The 16,102-nt window shown below is 41.9% G+C and overlaps 1 protein-coding gene across 23 annotated transcripts in view; it reads left to right on the forward strand.

Moving 5' to 3' along the window:
- LOC147361561 (uncharacterized) overlaps positions 1-16,102 on the forward strand; it is a 631,042-nt gene that overhangs the window by 534,080 nt on the left and 80,860 nt on the right. For 6 of the 23 annotated variants that reach the window (XR_015138072.1, XR_015138075.1, XR_015138079.1 and 3 more), the window contains one exon: positions 3,470-3,783. The exons of the other annotated variants lie outside the window; for them this stretch is intronic. The gene's annotated coding sequence lies outside the window, so the exon portion shown is untranslated. Of the gene's footprint in view, positions 1-3,469; positions 3,784-16,102 lie in introns of those variants that run through there. 23 annotated transcript variants of the gene reach the window in all.

Raw genomic sequence — 16,102 nt, forward strand, 5'->3', positions numbered from 1 at the left:
TTTTTGCTTATCATCTTTCAAAGTATCCAGCATTAAAGACACTCCATCAGAAGCAGTGAGCCATTTAGTGCCACTGTCTTACCCCTGTGGCTCACTAGGGGCCCCAGCCTGGGTACTTTATTACCTTCTATGCAGATATATTGAAATGAGATGCTTATCACCCTAGGTACATATGCTCGTTCACTCTCTGGGCTGGAATTGTCTTCCTAAGGGTCATAAGGGAACAATTTTTCTCTCTTAATGCTCCCAGATTTGCAAGATTTTAATTCTACATGGCTTTATGACATGTATTTAGCTTAAAGGCAGGTTAAAAAAAAAAAAAAAAACTTGCACCACTAGCAAAGAAAGAAAAGGAATTAAAATATAAGCAGACAATTTACAATGTAGGAAGAAGAGAGAATTTCTTTTGTTGCTGATGGCCTACGTAGTACTTCTTTGAATGTCCTTCTATGGACTGAAGCAATTGCTCATTTGTACTGAGGAAAGGTGCTTCAGATTAATTTTGGAAACTTCAATACTGCACTGTGCTAAATTTTAATTATTTCACTTGCTGCTTGGTATATTAATGTTGTGATTACCCTTGAAAGTGTATTACCGATGATGATTTATGCAAAACCCAGCTAGCTCCACAGCTCCGTCAGTTTCAATTAAGACCAGCCACAGAGGAAGTGGGCTGTGGTCGTGTTGGCTGCAGACCATCATTAAGCTCACAAGCAAGTACGGTCCGTTTGCTTAAAGCATTACCTTTTTTTATCCTTCTGGAACCATCTCTTCCATGGCACAACTAACCACTGAGAGAGGAGACTGTATGTAGCGATTTGGTCTGTCCAGGAAAATGAATTTTATCTCTGTTTCTCTGCTGATATAGGACATTTGGGGCCAATTCTTCCCTCTTTTGAACTGTTCAAGGACTGAACTGGCCAAAGAAGCTATTGCAAAGTTATCATTTTCTGATTTCCAGGAACAGGGTTTGGTCAGCCTCTGGAGACTGTGGTCATCTGGAGTTAATCATAAAGTGCGTCCTCCTTCTCAAATGAAGCACTGTTTTCAGAGCTCATTTATCTCGTTGACTTCAACTATTGAGAGGTCAGGAGGTTTTCCCTGGTGCGTCCCTGGTACCCATTCCTTCTAATGACTCATTTGGCTGCCTAGTTATTGAAATCTCTTATCTACCTGGCAGTCCTTCCTAAATCTATTCCAAACCATGTCACTGAGGTCGCCTGCCAGGTCTGGGAGGCGCTCTTTCTTCTAAGTACTGGAAAGATGGGCCGCCAGACCTGATTTCCATGGCAGTTTCATTTTAATCACATTTGGAAATTCTTGACTACAGGCTGTGCATTTATGAAATCAAGGGAGCCCGTACCTGCCAAGTGAGAGCTCTCCTGACAGCCTGCCAGGAGTGGGACCTGATCCGCAGCAAAAAAAGGACAGTGCATCCACCTTCCGAGACCCAGGGCCAGATGGCACCTTAGAATCATGGCTGAGAGGCCTTGGGCTCTTCCAGGGCTCACATTACGTTTACATTTAAAGCTGCCCCGTCGTGTCTGACTCTTTGTGACCCCATGGACTATACAGTCCATGGAATTCTCCAGGCCAGAACGCTGGAGTGGGTAGCCTTTCCCTTCTCCAGGGGATCTTCCCAACCCAGGGATCAAACCCAGGTTTCCCACTTTGCAGGCAGATTCTTTACCAACTGAGCTATCAGGGAAGCCAAAAATCTGACACTTAAAGTTTGTTTCCTCCTGCCACTTAAGAGAGAGATAAAAAATGTCTGACATTTGCAGCCTATTTCCTCCATTTGGAGACCCCTAGCCTTCCTGCCTGTTACCCTCTCATTCCCCCCTTTTCTTTTAGGAGGATTCTGTTGCCTAGGGAAAGGGGCATCCGAGCTGATAAGGGGCATTGTCCCTAAATTGGTGAGGCAACATAGTCTCCTAATCCTCAGGGCTCTTATGTGGTCTCAAATTGACCCTTCTTTCCAGTTTCATCTCCTGCCCTCTCCCACCTTGCACTCTGTGCCCGGGGCACACGCACCAAGAGCCTTCCCAAATCCAGACTTTAGCCCTCACTGCTCTCTCCACCTGAAAAACTTTGCCTGTGTATTTTGAACGGGCAGTCTTTGTGTGTGTTTTCTTTAAAACCCTCCGCGCCTTTGCCTGAGTATTTCTTCTCTGAGGTCTTTGACCACCACACTGTTCCCCACCCTATCTTGTTTATTTCCTTTGTGGCATCTCCCGTGATACGAAAGTTTACTTCTCTCTTGTCTGACCCTCCTGCTGCAGTGCGATAAGCTCCACGAGGACTTTTTCACTGCGACCTCCCCAGCACAAATCACAGAGTCTGGATGAAGTGTCACAATTCAGAGCACTGTAATCAAGAAGGTGACATTCCAATCTAGCTATGATTCCCATTCCCTCCTATTCAACAGACATTTATTTATTTATGACTATATGAACCACTCACTAAAAGGTGATTTTCAAGGCAAGTTCTTAAGAAGACTATTTATGGAAGGCAAAGTCTTGCTGAGCTCAGTCGAGACTGAGTTAAGATCCACTGTTCCCTTTTGGGGCGGGGGGTGGGTGCTGTTTGCATTCAAGAGGAGAAGTGCCATTAGTTAGTGTGATAAAGAGTTAAGCCCTCCCTCCCCCATCTGGCGTTGCTTCCCTGTATGCGCTGTTTTGGCATGTTCTAGTGACTGCCAGCCTCTGCTCAGGGGCAACTAGGCCAGGGAAATAAGCCCCAGCGATGAGCATTGACAGGGGACTTCCCTGGTGGTCCGGTGGTTAAGACTTTGCACTTCCAATGCAGGGGACATGGGTTCAGTCCCTGGTCAGGGAAGTAAGATCCCACATGCTGTGAAGTGCAGTTAAAACAAAAAAAAAGTTGACAAAATAGCTTAATCTCACTTTCTCTCCAAATGCTAACTGGTACCATCCTTACGGGTCTTCCCTCATAGCTTGGCTGGTAAAGAATCCAGCTGTAATGCAGGAAACCCTGGTTTGATTCCTGTGTCAGGAAGATCCCCTGGAGAAGTGATAGGGTACCCACTCCAGTATTTTTGGGCTTCTCTAATAGCTCAGCTGGTAAAAAATCCACATGCAGCGGGAGAAACCTGGGTTCGATCCCTGGGTTGGGACCATCCCCTGGAGGAGGGCATGACAACCCACTCCAGTATTCTTGCCTGGAGAATCCCTAAGGACAGAGGAGCCTGGTGGGCTACAGTCCATGGGGTCACAAAGAGTTGGACCTGACTAAGCACAGCACAGCACCATCCTTATAATTTGTCTCTCTTAATTGCCTCTTTTGTTGAAATTGAGTTGCAATGTGGTCTCTTTTTATCTTTCTTCATCTGTAAATACTATGCAACTTTCTTCTGACTTTCCGGCCTAATCCTAAACGCACATTTTTGTGATACTCATGCCCTTAACTTTGACTTCTAATCTCTTTGCTGATCTGGTTTTCACCGTAGTGCTGTCGGGCCCCTGCTGAAGTTCTCTGTTCTGTCTGGGAAGTGGAAACTGAAGTGCAGGTGTCTCCAGCGTTCCTTCCTCTGCCCCTGCCTGGCCGATCAGCAGCCCCCTTCTGGTGTAGCAGTTGCAGTGTCACCGTGCAAAGGGACAATGCTTAGGGCCCATGGGGGGCCTTAAGGACGTTGGTTTTGTCATCAGTCAGATGTTACAATTCTGGTCGTACTTTTTCTAGCTTTATAATATGATGCAAGTCACAACTGGTTTGACCTTTGGTTTCCAGTAAAATTGAAATAATAAAACCTCATGATTATTATTGTGAGAATTAAATGGATAATGTACAATGAACTGGGCATAATTCTGGCATACAGAACATAGAAGCTCAATCCAGCTATTTCTTCAGAACAGTGCAGGGGGGTTCTTCACTCTCAAATAATGAAAGCCTAAAAGCACATCATTAGCGATTTCTTCTTTGGAAAAAATGTTTCATTTGCAGTCCTTGACAGAAATGAATAAACTCTGAGGTCATTGTATCCATCAGGGTTTTATAGGAAATAGATGGCATACTCAAAAAGTTTTAACTAAAGAGATTTTAATAAAAGGTATGAACAGAATTGAAGGAACTCATAAAAGACGAGGAAGCACTCAGGGCCCAACAGCAGGAAAAATAAAACAGCACAATTTCAATGGTAGAAAATAACCTAGAATAAAATCACAGCTTATTTTTGAGCTCCTATCCTGTGTTAAGTTATGTGCTAGACTGGCTGATGGGTCCACAAGAGTCAAGTTCAGGGTAGAGTACACACAAACTGTTAACCACAGTGGTGCTTGAACGTCAGCTTGCATCAGAAACAGGTGTTGGATTTGATAGGATGCAGACTGCCAGGACCCAGCCCCAGAATCTCTGATTCAGTGGGTCTGGGGTGAGGCTGAGAACTTGCATTTACAACAAATTCTCAAGTGATGCTGATGCTGCTGGTCCAGGCCAATGCTTGCAGAATCATGGAACTATGATGGTGTAACAGGAAAATAAATACAACTCTCCCTAGAGTCTGGGGGGCAAATGCCTCAAATTCAGAGAAGAGTAAGTGGCAGGCCACCTATGCAGAAGAAGCTAAGTGTGAAAAATAATTTCTGTAGCTATTCTGTCTTCAAAGTAGCAAAGCAAAACTTCCCGCTATGTGAGCTGAGCATAGTGACTTCCTTCCAAAGGGTACAGTGTTGAAAGAGGAAAATACGAAGAGTAACTTTCCAGCGGAGAAACTGAACAAACACTACCTTAGCCAGTTGGTCAAGGTCAATATCAACAGTGAAGTTAATGCAGACAGTATGTACGCTTGATACAATGTGATGAGAATGGCAGTTTGCATGTGTGGTCTTCTTCCTTAAAACCCATAACTCTAGTGTAATATGAAATGTTCTCAATTAGGGACATTCTAACAGATAACCTGATCAGTACACCTCCAAGCTAGCAAGCTCATCAAAACCAAGGCTGAGAACCTTTCACAGCTAAGGGGGGCCTGAGGTGACACGAGGCCAGACATTGGCAGATGGATTCTTTACCACTGCGCCACTTGGGAAGCACCCCCACCCACCCCACCAAATAATGAACTGAATAAAGTATGCTGCTGCTGCTGCTGCTGCTGCTAAGTCACTTCAGTTGTGTCCAACTCTGTGTGACCCCATGGACTGCAGCCTACCAGGCTCCTCCGTCCATGGGATTTTCCAGGCAAGAACACTGGAGTGGGGTGCCATTGCCTTCTCTGGAATAAAGTATAGACTTCAGTTAATAATAAAGTACAAATATTAGGTCATTAGTTGTGTCAAATGTACCACACTGATATAAGAAGTTAACAATAAGGGCAACTAGGTGTGAGGTACATGGGAACTCTCTTATTATCTTGACAACTTTTCTGTAAATCTAAAAATATTCGAAAATCATACAACCCAGCAATCCCACTGTTGGGCATACACACCAAGGAAACCAGAATTGAAAGAGTACACGTACCCCAAAGTTCATCACAGCATTGTTTACAATAGCAAGGACATGGAAGCAACCTAGATGTCCATCAGCAGATGAATGGATAATAAAGTTGTGGTACATATACACAATGGAGTATTACTTAGCCATTAAAAAGAATGCATTTGAATCAGTTCTGAGGTGGATGAAACTGGTGCCTATTATACAGAATGAAGTAAGTCAGAAATAAAAACACCAATGCAGTATATTAACGCATATATATGGAATTTAGAAAGATAGTAACAACAACCCTGTATGTGAGACAGCAAAAGAGACACAGATATAAAGAACAGACTTTTGGACTCTGTTGGAGAAGGTGAGGGTGGGATGATTTGAGAGAATAGCATTGAAACATGTATATTACCATATGTGAAATAGATCACCAGTCCAAGTTCGATGCATAAAACAGAGCGCTCAAAGCTGGTGCACCGGGACAACCCTGAGGGATGGGATGGGGAGGGAGGTGGGCGGGGGGTTCAGGATGGGGATACATGTACACCCATGACTGATTCATGTCAATGTATGGAAAAACCACCACAATATTGTAAAGTAATTAGCCTCCAATTAAAATAAATTAATTAAAAAAAAACATATTTCACAACATATTAAAAAAAAGTTGGCGACTTCTGTGGAGGTTCAGTGGTGAAGACTCCATGCTCCCACTGCAGGAGTTACAGGTTTGACCCCTAGTTAGGGAACTAAGATTCCACATGCCACATGGAATCGTCAAAAGAATTAAAACTTTTTTAAAGTAAAATTAAATTACGTTTGTTTTGAGAAAAAACTCCTGTGGAATTGACTGAGGCAAGGTGACCATCAGAGAAGGACCCCACTGGTGGATGGCCAGAAGCTAGGGTGAAGGGGTCATTCATGGCCAGTTGGGAGAAGTTAACTTGTTCAGGGAATGACAGTAAGATGGCCCAGGTGGCAGAGGACGAGTAGAGAGGTTTGATGAAGACCACCTCCCTGCCAATCCCTGCAAAATAAAGAGACAACCTGTGGCCACTGGGCACGCACAGCGGGCCTTGAGCCAGCATACCACCACATTAACTGTGTGACTGGGGATTTTCCACTGAACTCACTACTGTCACCCCCAGTTCCCTGTGCTTTCTGTTGAATGACTGACAGAATCAATGATCGATAGTAGATGTCTGCACTTTACGTTTCTGCAAGCCTACATCATCAGTTAGTACCTGAGAATGCTGTAAAAACTATAGGGTCACTCCAAGATTACCCAAAGGAATAGAGAGGGAAGAAAAAAAAAAAAGCTATTCAAAAGTGCAAGTTTAAAAGGCAGTAATGACCCAAAATACTCAAGTTACTTTCTGCTTGTATCCTAATGTGTTCAGATTGTTCAAATAATTCTTTACAATTCATTGTGCTGTGTTTTGTTGAAGATATTCAGGTAAAGGGGTAGAAAAATTATAGAGAGAGCAGTGGATTAGAGTGCTGAAAAGAGTTTTCCACATGAAAAGGCCACTGAGGAGGGCTGCATTAAAGCAAAAAAGAGGAGTTTCCAGGCTGCAGGTCTTTGTGCACACATGTGAACACACACACACACACACACACACTCCACAAGAGAACACAGGAAATAAGGGAGGACCATGATCAGTGCAGACACCTGGTGGTGCAGCACGTGTCACCCAGCGGGTCCACGGGGCGGGAGGGCACCCAGTACAGCTGGAGGCTGGCCAAAAAATACATATGTTACCCGTTCCTTGGTAAGAAGTGACTTGTCATAAAGAGTCTACAATAACCAGTCCAAGAAAAGGTTGATGTGGACCTCTCATGAGGAGATGGGTCAAGTCAAAATTTCTTGAGTACAATGAATTCATCCTGGAGATCTTAGGATGTGAGGTATAAAGGAGACAGAGAAACCAGAGCTGCCTCTCAGTTTCAAGATCTGATGCTATTGATTAATGATACCAAAAACTAGGATGGGGAAATCAGTTAGGAGAGCAGGTCAGATGTGGGTCAGTGTGTGTTTAGGAGTGGTCAGCTCAGTTTGAGATTTTTATGAGACATCCAGAAAAATGATTCTATCATGCAGAGTGTGAATTAATTTATTAGTAAAGTTATATGCTTTCTTGCAATCCTAGATAAAATGCGCCTTCCTCTCAACTCTGCTTTGACACCTCTTTATTCGTATTTTTATCTGGTCCCTCATCTCTCTCCAAAGCATAATTGTTCACACCTTTCTGTGTGTCATCGATACTGAGAAAACCTCAAATATAGCACTTAAATCAGTGTGTGTCAGTGGTTCCCTGTCAGCCTCCCCTGCAGTAAAGAGCCATTTGCAGCAAGGAGCTAACTTTGAGCCCTTCACTGAACCTAGAACACATGAAGTACTCAATAAATATTGTTGAATAAATGAGCGAGGAGATTTGGCTTCCTGTGAAACAAGAAGGTCCTCTGTGGTGTGAGAGCATGAAGAGTGGAAGAGGAAAAGGGGATGAAGTCTAGAGAGACAATGAAGGATAAAGTGAAGGTGAAGGATGGGCCTGGCAGCTCTTGGGTGTGCTATCAGCATCACCCCAGAGCAGGTGGGATGTTGGTGGTGAGTGGCACTCTCAGTGCGCTAGTCTTGTTTGATGTCACAACTGTTTCCTGGTTACTCTTAAAAAAAAAGAATAATTTATTTATTTTTGGCTGTGCTTGGTCTTCCTGGCTGTGTGAGGGCTTTCTCTAGATGTGGAGAAGAGAGTCTATTCTCTAGTTGCACTGCAAGGGCTTCTCTTGCCATGGCTTCTCTTGCTGGGAGCTCAACTTGAGTGGTTGTGGTGCGTGGGCTTAGCTGCTCCGTGGAATGAGGGCTCTTCCTGGACCAGGGGTGGAACCTGTGTCTCCTGCATTGGCAGGCAGATTCTTTACCACTGAGCCACCAGGGAAGCCCAGCTTCCTGGTTACTCTTGATGAACACTGAGGTGGCTTTGGACACAGAGCCAGTGTGACAGTGTATGGAGGGGTGGACAAATGATCTTTTTGGGGGGACCTTCAGTGAGATCTGGTGTATCATCTGGTATTTGAGCCACACTGTTTTTCGGCATCTAGGGCAGGTTAACTTTTTTCAGCTCCGTTTTCTATACATCAGAGCTCTGCTCAATGAGTGGAGCCTAGCACAATGTGAGTGCCAGCCACACACATGATATAAATGGAACCAATTTTCTCCTCACTCAAAATTCCTCTGAGGAAGAAATCAAATGATTTCATTGGTTTGGAATTTATAGTTCTCAAAGAGCTATAAATGAATAAAATGAATAGGAATGGTGTTCATAGAAAGTAAGCACATGGATAGTTTAAATTTTTAGTTGTAACAATCTTTTAAGAATGCAAATTGTTCATTAACAGATGTACACTTAAGTACCTGAGATCTAAGTAAGACCATATGCAGAAATGAACAAAATGGCCAAAAGGCCCAGCCTGCCTTCAACTGAAATCTCTCCAAACAAGCCAAAAATTTTTTTGAATTCAGTTCAGTTCAGTTCAGTAGCTCAGTCATGTCCGACTCTTTGCTACCCCATGAATCGAAGCACACCAGGCCTCCCTGTCCATCACCAGCTCTTGGAGTTCACCCAAACTCATGTCCATCAAGTCAGTAATGCCATCCAGCCATCTCATCCTCTGTCATCCCCTTCTCCTGCCCCCAATCCCTCCCAGCATTAGAGTCTTTTCCAATGAGTCAGCTCTTCGCATGAGGTGGCCAGAGTACTAGAGTTTCAGCTTTAGCATCATTCCTTCCAAAGAAATCCTAGGGCTGATCTCCTTCCGAATGGACTGGTTGGATCTCCTTGCAGTCCAAGGGACTCTCAAGAGTCTTCCCCAACACCACAGTTCAAAAGCATCAATTCTTCGGCGCTCAGCCTTCTTCACAGTCCAACTCTCATATCCATACATGACTACTGGAAAAATCATAGCCTTGACTAGATGAACCATTGTTGGCAAAGTAATGTCTCTGCTTTTGAATATGCTATCTAGATTGGTCATAACTTTCCTTCCAAGGAACAAGCGTCTTTTAATTTCATGGCTGCAATCACCATCTGCAGTGATTTTGGAGCCCCAAAAAATAAAGTCTGACACTGTTTCCACTGTTTCCCCATTTATTTGCTGTGAAGTGATGGGACCAGATACCATGATGTTAGTTTTCTGAATGTTGAGCTTTAAGCCAACTTTTTCACTCTCCTCTTTCACTTTCATCAAGAGGCTCTTTAGTTCCTCTTCACTTTCTGCCATAAGGGTGGTGTCATCTGCATATCTGAGGTTATTGATATTTCTCCCAGCAATCTTGATTCCAGCTTGTGCTTCTTCCAGCCCAGCGTGTCTCATCATGTACTCTGCATAGAAGTTAAATAAGCAGGGTGACAATATGCAGCCTTGACGTACTCCTTTTCCTATTTGGAACCAGTCTGTTGTTCCATGTCCAGTTCTAACTGTTGCTTCCTGACCTGCATACAAATTTCTCAAGAGGCAGATCAGGTGGTCTGGTATTCCCATCTCTTTCAGAATTTTCCACAGTTTATTGTGATCCACACAGTCAGAGGCTTTGGCATAGTCAATAAAGCAGAAATAGATGTTTCTCTGGAACTCTCCTGCTTTTTCAATGATCCAGCAGATGTTGGCAATTTGATCTCTGGTTCCCCTGCCTTTTTTAAAACCAGCTTGAACATCTGGAAGTTCATGGTTCACGTATTGCTGAACGTGAGATTGGAGAATTGGAGAATTCTCAAATTTGGAGAATTTTGAGCATTACTTTACTAGTGTGTGAGATGAGTGCAATTGTGCAGTAGTTTGAGCATTCTTTGGCATTGCCTTTTTTGAATTAATATCTAACAAAGCAAAATTTACCTTATAATTCACAGGCAGTTGATTTCCTATAACTCCAGTTCCTAATATACTGATATTATACTGCTATATTAAAGATATTTAATACTTAGGGATATGGTCAACGCACATTGCTCTGAATAGAGCATTTTGTGCTCTACTTAGAATTGTATTATTAGTTATTCACTCCATCCAAAGAGTATCTACTGCTGGGGAGATGGAACAGATATAGTATATATTTCTTTTCTACCCAACATGAAGCACAACTTGAATCAATTTCTTATATATGAACAATGCTAAAGCAACCTAAGAGAGATAATTGTGTACTTGGCATTGCTTGAAACCATAGAAAGGGAGTAAAATGGTGTCACAATATGGAGCAAAGACTAGCCTTCAGTCTGATAATCCAGCCCAGGGGCTTAGAGCTGTAGGCTGGGGGCTCTTAGAGGCTTAAAGAAGACTGTATTTTCTGTAAAGAGCTTGCCTTTGAATGGACAGTAGAAAAGATGACATGTAAAATAAAACCATAGGAAATATGAAGATTCAGGATACCAACACCTTGAAGAAAAAATAACCTCATGCAATGTATTAGAGTCGATAACTCTATGAATTCCTTAACTCTTATAACCTTTCTTCTCTTAGCTAGAAACAACTCAGCTTCTCTTGGACAATCAGCTCAGTAACATTTTCCCCAATCACTGTCAGAGACCTACAGTCAAGTCAAGCCTGAGTATACATTGTCAAGTAGGTACAGAACCCACTGTGGGTGGAGACCCTGGTTTCCCTTCTCCATCTTTACCACCAGTAACCCAGCTAGAGAACTAACATTTTTGAGATCTTGCTATTTACTACATACCAGGCATGGTGAAAGGCATTTTTTCCTCATACTCTTTTCCCTCCAGTGAAAACCTGTCTTTAGAGGAGGATCTAATGTATTTAATTAGTCGATTACTAATTAATAATAAGTAAACAAATGAGAAGTCATGTGTTAGGGTGACCATTATATTTCCATTTTAATAAGACTTGACCTTGAGCACTGTGGACAAGACAAGAGTCTTGGGGAAATGACAAGTTTATCAAGTGAGTTATAGGGGGATGTGACTTTAAAATATTGACAAATGCTGTCTTGGGTCAATGACCTGATGTCCACTAATGACATCATGAACAGCTCTCTGGGGAGAGACCACACCACTGAAAGTCCACTGGAAGTTCCTGCGCACACCTGCCTCTGGCCCTGGATCCTTAGAGCCACCTGAGTGGTGCGATCCATCCCATCTCTGTTTTCACTGTGGGCTGTTCACATGTACAAGTCCCCTGGCTTTCCTTAAAACATAAAGGCTGTACTGAAGGCTGTATTCTAGAACCTTCATTCTGAGAAATACCTTCAGTGCGCACCCAGAAAAGGACTTGAATCTTCTGGGGGCTCCCAGCTTTCCAGATCAATATTTTCATATGGTTGCAAGTCTGTTTGTGTTGTGCATGCAGAAATAAAAATATTATTTCCCACAATATCAGCTATGTCTCTCATCCTTCGATGTAAAAGTTAAGCTAGTAAGCTTCTGTAATATTTCACAGAATCTTACTTGAACACAGCCCAATTTTCTACTGAAATAAAATTCCATTTTAAGCACTAGAATTTGTATGCCAAATTTGGCCCTTTAAAAATAATGGAAGATATAAATTTTTACCACTGAGTTATAGGCTTTGGAAAAGAGAAGGTTAGTAATGAAAAATGTCATACAAACTGAATAACTAATGCCAATAACAGATGATGCCACCTCAATAATGCATCTTACACACGGCAGGACTAACATTCGGGTCACGTCAGAGCTTAGTTTTGAATGAGGTGGAAGCTTGCTCACTCAGCACCTTTGGTTTTCAGACTCTATTATCTCGCTTACTTAGGAAATTTACTGTTGTGTAATTTATTTTTTTATCGCCTCATTTGAAAGTCTCTCTTCAAAACAAGATATCTTTAGGGGCTTCGACTGTCTTTTACACTCAGATATCTATTTTTATAAAAGTATAAGAACTCTTGTTAGAGAAGATGAGCAGCAAACACTGCAATTTATTGGAATCAAGAAAAAAATGCCACATTATGTTCTAAAATTACCAAGACAAGGATGGATTGAGGGCCTGGAGACTTGCAAAAGCTGTTAAGCAGTGAATACTGTCTTCAAGGAGAAGACCTCTATCAAAATATTAAAAGAAAACACATTCCCATCAGCATTTTTCTCTTCATGAAGGATTCGAGTCTTTTATAACTGATTTGCTCAGATATCCTTTCTCTAATTAGAGTATGTATTTATCTATGATTTTTCAGTTAACACAACTCCTATTATTCTTCCTCTCTTCCGCCTTTCTAACACTGGTCCCAAACTGCTGTTACTGTGAGGTGAACCTGACCTTGTAAATCAGCAGTGGCTTGTAGCGCTCACAAAAAGACAAACATAGAGGAGCCCATTCTACAAATTTGCAAATCTAGAAGCCCAATATCAGGAAAACAAAAATGGAAATAATTAGAAAATCCAGTTAAGTTCAAACCTATACAGACAAGAGTGTGTAAACACTGGGTATTTGGCAAGCTATCTTAGGCATCTGTAAGAGATGGTCTTATCATTTTAAAAACTAAATCTGATAGCAAACGGGGATTTATAAAGAGCCTACTAGGGGTTCAGATTTGGGAAGAGGCATGAGATGACATTAAATATTTCTCTATTGTTCTTAGAAAGGACCAGATAGGAAGGGTAAATGAACCAGATTTCCCTCGTTACAAGTACGAGCACTCCTGTCTTCATACTGTGTATGCCACCGAAATAGAAACAGCTTGGTTTGCACCTGTGTGTCCTGCCTGCATATGACAATGAGGCCCTTGGAAGGCGGTGCAAAAGTTTCCAAGGTCATCTGCAGTGTTGCTGCTGGTATCTTGGGGAGACAGCAACATGCATTGGTCATGAACTTGGACTCTGCGGCCGGGTTACCTGAATTTGCATCCAATCTTCCTTGCTTACTCACTGTGTAAGTGTACGGGAATTACTTAACATTCCTGTACCTCATTTTCCTCAATTGAAAAATGGGGATAATAATAGAATAGAGTTGTTCCGAAGATAGCTGAATTCATATAGGAAGTGCTTAGAACAGTGCCTGCCAAACAAGAAGCACTCAGTAAAACACGCTATGGTTATTTTTATTTTTTCCTTAAGGATGACAGAAAGATAAAAATGCCTGGTTCCTGATGGGAAGCCTTGAATCATCTACTGCTGTTTCTGGAAACAGCAAGGTTGCGTGGCCCCCCAGGTTTTAGAATCGAAAGGAGGGAAGTCTGCTGATGATGTAATGCCGCTGGTAGACAGAGGGGACCCTTGTCGTTTTAACATCCTTATTCTCTCTATGCTTTGATGGTCTTTATTTTCATTTGATTTCAATTCCTCACAATATCTTTCGCTCTCAGTATTGAATTGAGTTTTGACATGGTTATTGTTAGGCCGCTGTCCCCGGAGGCAGCTGCATAGTAACAGCATCAGCGCACCTTCCCCATCTCTTTCTTCTTCCTTCAGCCTTAGGTACTGGCTCCTTGCTCCATCCCTAATTTCTTTTTAGCAAGCAGGCACTCTCCCCTGCTGCTCCAGAGTGGTATTCTGCTCTGACAGCCAGTCTCACCATTTTGTCCAAATCCTTCATTTAAAAACTCACCTCATCCAAGAGACCTTTCCAGAATGAAAATGGTCTCTTACAGACAGCAAGTGACTGACTGGAAACCACCATGTACTTCAGACCCTCCTCTTCTTATGCTCTCTCTGTGGAGTTTCCCAGGTCAAATTTTGCCCATGTTTCTGCATCTTTTCCCACTTTCCTTGTAATCTTTCAATTTCTCACTAATTGTTTATCTGTAATCATATAGATTCTTATTTTTAACTGCATTATATTTACCTGCATTTTCCATATGATGAACTTGATTTCTGGGGAGAGGGTATCCATTTTCCTGTTAGGAAACTAAAAACACCGGACCAACTATATTATTTTAATCAGTGTTTCTCATCATGGCCATAGTTACTCTGTGAATATCCTCTTACTTCTCTCAATGAATCAGCTATTTATTGAATGCCTTGTTCTTATTATTCTATTGCATTTAAGTTCAGTTTGATCAGCTTAATTGAAAAGAAAAGGCATGAAGTATTAAAAGATGATATTTTTGAGCAAGGGAGATGACCAATTATATATCTTATTTTTTAGTCTTTTGCAAACTAGAAGGTAGACTTTATCTAACATTGTGTTGATTATGTTTTATAAATAGATTTGCATGAAAACATAAAACCCAAACCAGGTTGATTTCCATAAAGGTGAGTTCTATCTTAGAATATGCTTTCTGTCTCACACAGACTATGGTTCCCTAGCTCTAGCCCTGTCCCTACAGAAGGAGAATCCTTTAGGACCTAGTTGTAATTGCAAAGAGTCAGCAGTGTAAACTGACTTTTCTAGCTACATAAAACTGTTGTAAAAATCAGCAGAGCAATACTCTCTCGGAAAACAAATGACAAAGAAATCACAGGGGCTAAAAGGTATGTGCTATGATAAATTGAATAACCATTTCAAAGGAACTTTTTTTTTTTTTTTTGGCAAGGTGGGAGGGGGGGGGCAAATCATATTTTTTTCCATAGCCTCACCAGTTTTCTTGAGAAATATTTCCTGGTTTGAGTGTTTGGTAACTATTACATTATTGTGTGATGGGTATAAGATGTTCTGGGACCCCTTCTGCTATACTTTTTCCTTAAATTATTGTTAATCTTTTGCTTTTAGCTGGTTACAATGGTTAAATTCATAATGGCTTTTCATTTTGACAAACATGTTTAATTTTCCATAAAGGTAAATGTACAGAACAGTTCCCTCTGACTCTCCTCTCAAAATTCCCTCTCACATTCCCTCTCAGAATTCCCTGTCACTTTCTCTCATGGCTTCCCAGGTGGCTCAGTGGTAAAGAATCCACCTGGCAATGCAGGAAACTCTGGTTCGATCCCTGGGTCCTCAAGATTCCTGGAGAAGGAAATGGCAACACACTCCAGTATTCCTGCCTGAGAAATCCTATGAACAGAGGAGCCTGGCAGGCTATATATAGTACATGGGGGGTCCTAAAAGAGTCAGAAACCAGTTAGCTACTAAACAATAACAAAACCCACTGCTTCAGTCAAAAATCCTTCACACCGTTACTCATTCAGAATTCCCTCTTGCACTCCCTCACTCAAAATACCTCTCATCCTCTTTATCTCAGAATTCCCTCACTCATAAATCCCTCACACCATCTCAAGCTCAAAGTTGCCTACCAACCTCCTACTTTCAGAAATCCATCTCACCTTCCTAGTCTCAAAATTCCAATAAACATCCCGTTCTCTCATAATTCCCTCTGACACTCCTCTCAGAATTCTCTCATATTCCCCTGCATCCTAAGAATTTCCTCATACTCTTTGACTGTCAGAATTCCATCTGAATCTCTTTCTTTCAGAATTCCCTCTGACTCTCCTAATATGAGAAATCTCTCATCCTTTTTCTCTCAGAATTCCATCTCACCCTCCTTGTCTCAGAATTCCCTTACAATATCCTTCTCTCAGATCATATCATTCTTCCCTCAGAGATCTCACTCACCTTAGTGCTTTCAGAATTCCATTTTCAATCAAGAATGCCTCTAATTTTGTTATCTCATAAACTGCATATACACTACATCTCTCAGAATTCTCTTGAACATTCTGTTTTTCTAAGGATTCTTTTAGGTTCCACATGGTTCTCAGAATTCACTCAGAAACGT

Source organism: Bos grunniens, chromosome 12, assembly GCF_055505025.1.
Source record: "Bos grunniens cultivar Pamir isolate PY7600 chromosome 12, Bosgru_T2T1.0, whole genome shotgun sequence".
Classification (NCBI taxonomy): domain Eukaryota; kingdom Metazoa; phylum Chordata; class Mammalia; order Artiodactyla; family Bovidae; genus Bos; species Bos grunniens.